This window comes from Triturus cristatus, chromosome 2_1, assembly GCF_964204655.1.
Source record: "Triturus cristatus chromosome 2_1, aTriCri1.1, whole genome shotgun sequence".
Taxonomy (NCBI): domain Eukaryota; kingdom Metazoa; phylum Chordata; class Amphibia; order Caudata; family Salamandridae; genus Triturus; species Triturus cristatus.
The window spans coordinates 661,005,670-661,011,453 of NC_140581.1; positions in this window are offsets into that span (position 1 = coordinate 661,005,670).

Consider the following 5,784-nt stretch of genomic DNA (forward strand, 5'->3'; position numbering starts at 1 on the left):
GGTGGCCGCTCTTTCAGCCTTCTGGCCCCCGAATTGTGGAATTCCCTTCGCCTTGACCTGAAGTAGGAAAAGTCAAAGTTTACCTTCCAAAAAAAAACCTCAAAACTTGGCTGTTTAAAGCATCCTAATATCCTCTTCTTGTGCGGTCCTGGCAGTTTGACTTCTTAGCTCGGGGACACCCCGTCTTGGAGTAACCAAGCACCTTATAAATATTAGAACATAACATTCATATTGATGGTTGACTTCTGACACAGATTTGTCATTCTTACATGGATAATTTCATTCCCATGTTTTTTAAAGTCTTACGACGTTGCTGCTCTGTGGTTACTTCCACAGATTTATATGTGGAACAGTATGTTGTTGTTCCCAAAATTATTATAGATGTCCAGTCTTTTTCTCTTGTTCTAGACCAGTTTTGTTCAAGTAAGAGACTTTTAATGGTCTCAGTTCACAAACCCTCCTCCGGTGATGATTTGGCTTTGGTATCTGATTCTAAAGTAAGGACTCTATGGCTAGATGTCTCCATCAGATGAACAAGTAACTTGCCTTCGTTGATGCATTATCTGGTAGAGACAGATAGCCGCAAATTCCTTAACGGCCCTCCCATCCTCCCAGCAAACTGAGTCGTCCTATGTCTCAGGGATTTCATTTTTGAGATTCACATCCTGATTTTTTTATTTTTTATATATATAAAATTCTGTGATTATTTGACTCACATAGGCAGTTTCTATATGTGGCTCGCGGAAGAAACTGATGTCAGTGGGGGGGTTTCTATGGACTCCGTCACTGTCATTTCCAGTAGACAACATCAATACGGAGTCACTCAATACACGCTTCTGACGCGCAAACGTGCTATGGGGAAAAAAATTCCAAATCTAGTCTTGCGACTGGGGAGGATTCTAAAGTAAGGAATCTGCGGCGAGACCCTGTCCTGTCTCTACCAGATAATGCATTACTGAAGGCAAGTAACTTGCTCTTCAGCCTCAGCTGGAGAAAAAGGTCCATCCTAGTGGGTGTAGCAGAGCTTCTGCACCCAGTTTGCGTGATGCAAATACCAACCTTATCCTTCCCGTTATCACCACTGTGATTTCATAAATTACCTGCTTTCTAGTAATTGCACTGTTGTGCTACTTAGAACATTATTATATATTGTATGTGAAAATTTTAGTCGATTATTGATTTGTGCTGCCACAAAAGGCACAGGTGTCTGCAAAAAGAAAAGAAGCAAAATATCACACACTAAAATGTATAACTGGTGCTATATAGACTGTTGGTGCAAACTTGCACAGCCAGGTCACTTTGAGACATCTGGCCCTCAGTATTTTGACAGTGGCGGCTGCGGAGCGGGAGGGGAAGGCATGAAAAAAATATATATATACTTACCTTCTTCGCCACCGCACGTCTCGCCTCCGTCCTCGCTGTCTGCCACCGGAAGCACCCAGACTCTCCCAGTCAATCACGACGCTGTTGGAGCAGTGTCGTGATTGGTCTGAGTGGGCTGTTTGGCCGATGAAGCAGTATCTGGGAGGCTGGGCATGTTCTTCACTGGGCTGTGCAACACAGCTGAGCGGAGAACATGACATGTGCACGTTGTACAGTTGTGTGTGTGTCTAGTGGTTGAAGGGGCGGAGTATCCGGGAAAGGAGGAAAAGGAGGAGCGTGTGGGAGGACGGCAGTTAGAGTAGAAGGTAAGGTCGATAATAAAGAATTGACGAGATAGAACACGGTGTCTGTCGTTATTGAGATCGTATCACGACACGACAGCTGGCGACGAGGGTGGGATGAGCAGTGTGCTCTCCTAAACCCCAACGTGTGACCTCATCTGCCCGAGCGCGAAACACAGAAGAAGACGTCGGGAGCAGCGCTACGCGTGCAACCGTGTTCAGCGTCTGTCCGGGGAGCGCGGGATGAAAGTGAGACCCTGGCCCCCCCTGTTTGGTCCCTTCCGAGCGAGTGACCCGCCGTGTGAGAGCCCCCCCCCCGGCAAGAAGCGGAAGACGAGTGGATCCGGTGAAAGCGGCAGCGCAGCTCACCTGCCTGACACCGACTGAGGCCTCGCGGAGCTGGTGAGTGAGGCTCCCAGAGCATGATGAGCAGCGAGTGAACAAAGGCTGAGACACGTTTGAAGCCCGGTGTGTGGAGCCGGCCCGGCGGCCATCTTGATACCAGGCAGTTCTATAAGGACAACCCCATTAAATCGGATAGGCGGCCATCTTGAAGTCAGGCGCCCAGGAGCCATTAAAGGGGATTGAACAAGCACAAGCCAAGGCAAGAAAAAAAAAAAGAAAAAAATCAGAAATAAATAAGCACGGGCAAAAGCAGGATAAACTTACAACAAACCCGAGAAAAGACAAGTACAAGAGGTGAATGAGCGTGAGCAAGGGCGGCAAACACATCAAACAAGCCCAAGCAAAGACAAGTCCACGTGCACGGCAACAAACAAGCACGAGCAAATGCAGAGTAACCTTGCAACAAGCACAGGCAAGGACAAGTGAGCGGAGGCAAGTCCACGTGCACAGAAACAAACAAACACGAGCAAAAGCAGGATAACCTTGCAACAAGCCTAAGTAAAGACAAGCAAGCGGAGACAAATCCACGTGAGACGCAATGTCAAATCAGGGATCACCCGTACGCCAAGAGGCGAAACCCATCGTCATGGGACTGTCGCACCTGCGTCCTCCAGAGCCGTTGGCGCTTGTGGTCGGAGGCAGCATGGGCCCCCGCTGGGAAGAGTGGATCGAAGACTTTGAAGACTACATCAAAGGCTCCAAAGTACAGGGGGATGAGGACCAACTGATTGCGCTTCGAAACCTCGTAGAGAAGGACATCAGCAAAATAATCAAGGAAATCCCAGCTGCGGATGCAGGGACGTATGCCAAGGTACGGGAAGCGTTGGACAGAAAGTTCGTACACAAAAAGAACGTGGACTACGAGCGGTATGTGTTCCAGCTGGCACACCAAGAAAAAGATGAAGCGATGGGCACATACATTACTCGCCTAAGAAGGCTGGCACGCCACTGCAATTTTGAAGCATTCTCTACGGATGACGCCATACGGCTGCGTGTTATTGACGGTTGTCAATCTGAGACCCTCCGGAGAAAATTGCTAAAAAAAAGCCACACCTTAGACGAAATCGAAGAGCTGACGAGAGTGCATGACCAGACTGAGGAGCAGGCCAAGGCCATGGAAGCTGGGCGCACGGAACGCCGAGAACAGATATGTCAGGTGCGAACCGGCCGCTCTCGTCGAGGATCCAGGGAGCGAGGGCAGTACGTTCGGCCACCATCGCGCCGGCGCAACTCTGGGCATCGGCGACCGGACTCAGAGAGGAAGAGCAGACGACATGATCACGTGAAGAAGGCGGCAGCACGGAGATGCTACAGATGCGGGTATGACTTCCCACACTCCGGTGCGTGCCCAGCCATGGGACAGCAGTGCCACAAGTGCGGTCGGAGCAACCACTTCGAAGCCATGTGCGGAGAGTATCGACGCGAGAAAGAAAAGAATTTGCCTGCGACGGCGCGGAGCGACACTCGCCGGCACCACGCGCGAGCGGTGCGTGATCGCCCAAAATCGTCATCCAGGTCATCGCATTCCAGCAGGGAGTCGCGAGCATCGCGATGGTCGAGGAGATCACCCTCTCGAGACTCGAGATCGACTTCAGACGAACGTGAATACTCGGTGGAGTATGCGAACACGATTGCTGATCCTGATCAGCTAAAGAAATACCCCCGGCTAGACATCAGTGTCGGTGAGCACAATACGAAATTTGTAATGGACAGTGGGGGCGTCGCTAAACTACATCCCAGTGACGGAATATAACAAAATGAACCCTCGTCCCCAACTGAGCCCGGCATATGTCCGTGTTTACACCTGGATGTCCAGGAAGCCACTTCCCTGCCTTGGGAAGTTTTCAACGACGCTGAGGCACTAGACAACGTCCGTCCCCACCGTGATTCATGTCATAGAAGGACCAGAGGCGGACTGTCTCCTTAGTCTGCCGACGGCCGAACGACTCAGGCTGGTGGAAATCCTATACCGTGTCAGCAATAACAGCGACATCATTCACAAATTCCCGAAGTTATTCATGGGACTTGGCAAGATGCTCAGAACCCGGATCCGCCTCCACATCAATGAACAGGTCCAGCCGGTTGCCCAGCACCCTCGCAAGGTGCCATTCCACCTCCAACAGGCTGTGGAAGACGAACTGCAAGAGTTGCTGACGGCTGATATCATCGAACGCACAGAGGGTCCCACCCCGTGGGTGTCGCCAGTGGTAATTGTCCCAAAGAAAGGAACTCCCGGAAAGGTCCGGTTGTGTGTGGACATGCGGATGCCCAACACCGCTATCGAGAGAGAGCGTCATCCAGGACCCCACCTGAGCTACATGATAGCGGCACTCAACGGTGCGCGAGTGTTCTCCAAGCTAGACCTTAACAAAGGGTACCACCAGCTGGAACTCCATGAGAGCTCTCGATATATCACAACCTTCGCAACGCACCTGGGGTTATTCAGGTATAAGAGGTTGAATTTCGGCATCTCATCAGCCGCTGAGATATTTCAAGAAGCCATTCGCCAAACTATCCATCACATCCCTCACACACTGAATTACAGTGATGACATTCTGGTGTATGGGGCGAACGTCCAGGAGCACGATACGGCCTTGGACCGAGTCTGCCACGCGCTTCTGGAAGCAAATTTGACACTCAATAAAGAGAAGTGCGAATTTCACCAGTCGAAGCTGAAATTCTTCGGGCACATCTTCTCGGGGGCCGGGATGAAGCCTGACCCTGATAAAGTGAGCACTCTAAACGACACTAAGAGCCCACGAGATGTCAGCGATGTGCGATCATTCCTGGGTATGGCGAGTTACTGCTCGAGATACATTAGAGACTATGCCACGATCAGCCACCCACTCCGAGCACTGACAAAGCAAGGGCTGACCTTTGAGTGGACTTCCGAGTGTGAGCGAGCTTTCCAGGAAATCAAACGCGCCGTGAGAGCAGCTGAAAGCCTGGCATACTTTTACCCGGACCGCAAGACAGAAATTACAGTCGACGCAAGCCCAGTCGGCCTAGGTGCTATCCTGGCCCAATATGACAATGACTCGGACCAGCGCCACATAATAGCACATGCCAGCCGAAGTCTCTCCGACACGGAAAAAGCCTACTCCCAACCTGAAAAGGAGAGCCTTGCAGTAGTATGGGCCTGTGAGCACTTTCACGTATTTATTTATGGTAAGCACTTCACCATGGTGACAGATCACCAAGCGCTCGTCACTATCTTTGGGAATCCACGCTCGAAAATGCCGCCCCGCATTGAACGCTGGGGGTTGCGACTGCAGGAATATACATTCACCATTGTCCACAAGCCGGGGAAATCAGCCAACCCCGCAGACTATATGTCGCGGCACCCCGAGGCATCCCAACTCTCCACACCGTCTGTCGCTGATGAATACATTCACTTTGTGGTGGACCAGGCGCGGCCACCGGCGGTCCCCCTAGAGGTCATCCAACAAGCCACCTCGCAGGATGAGATGCTGCAAAGAGTGATCCGCAGGGTGCAGACACACCGATGGCGGCATGAAGAACCCCATGAAGAGAGCGACCCGACAATGCGCCAGGAACTGCAGGCATTCAGGAATGTGAGCGAGGAGCTGTCCATAACTGCTGAGGGTCTGCTACTAAGAGACCACAGGATTGTAATTCCCCGACAATTGCGTCAAGGAGTAATCAACCTGGCTCACGAAAGCCACCGAGGGGTAGTTGCGACCAAGAGGGCCCT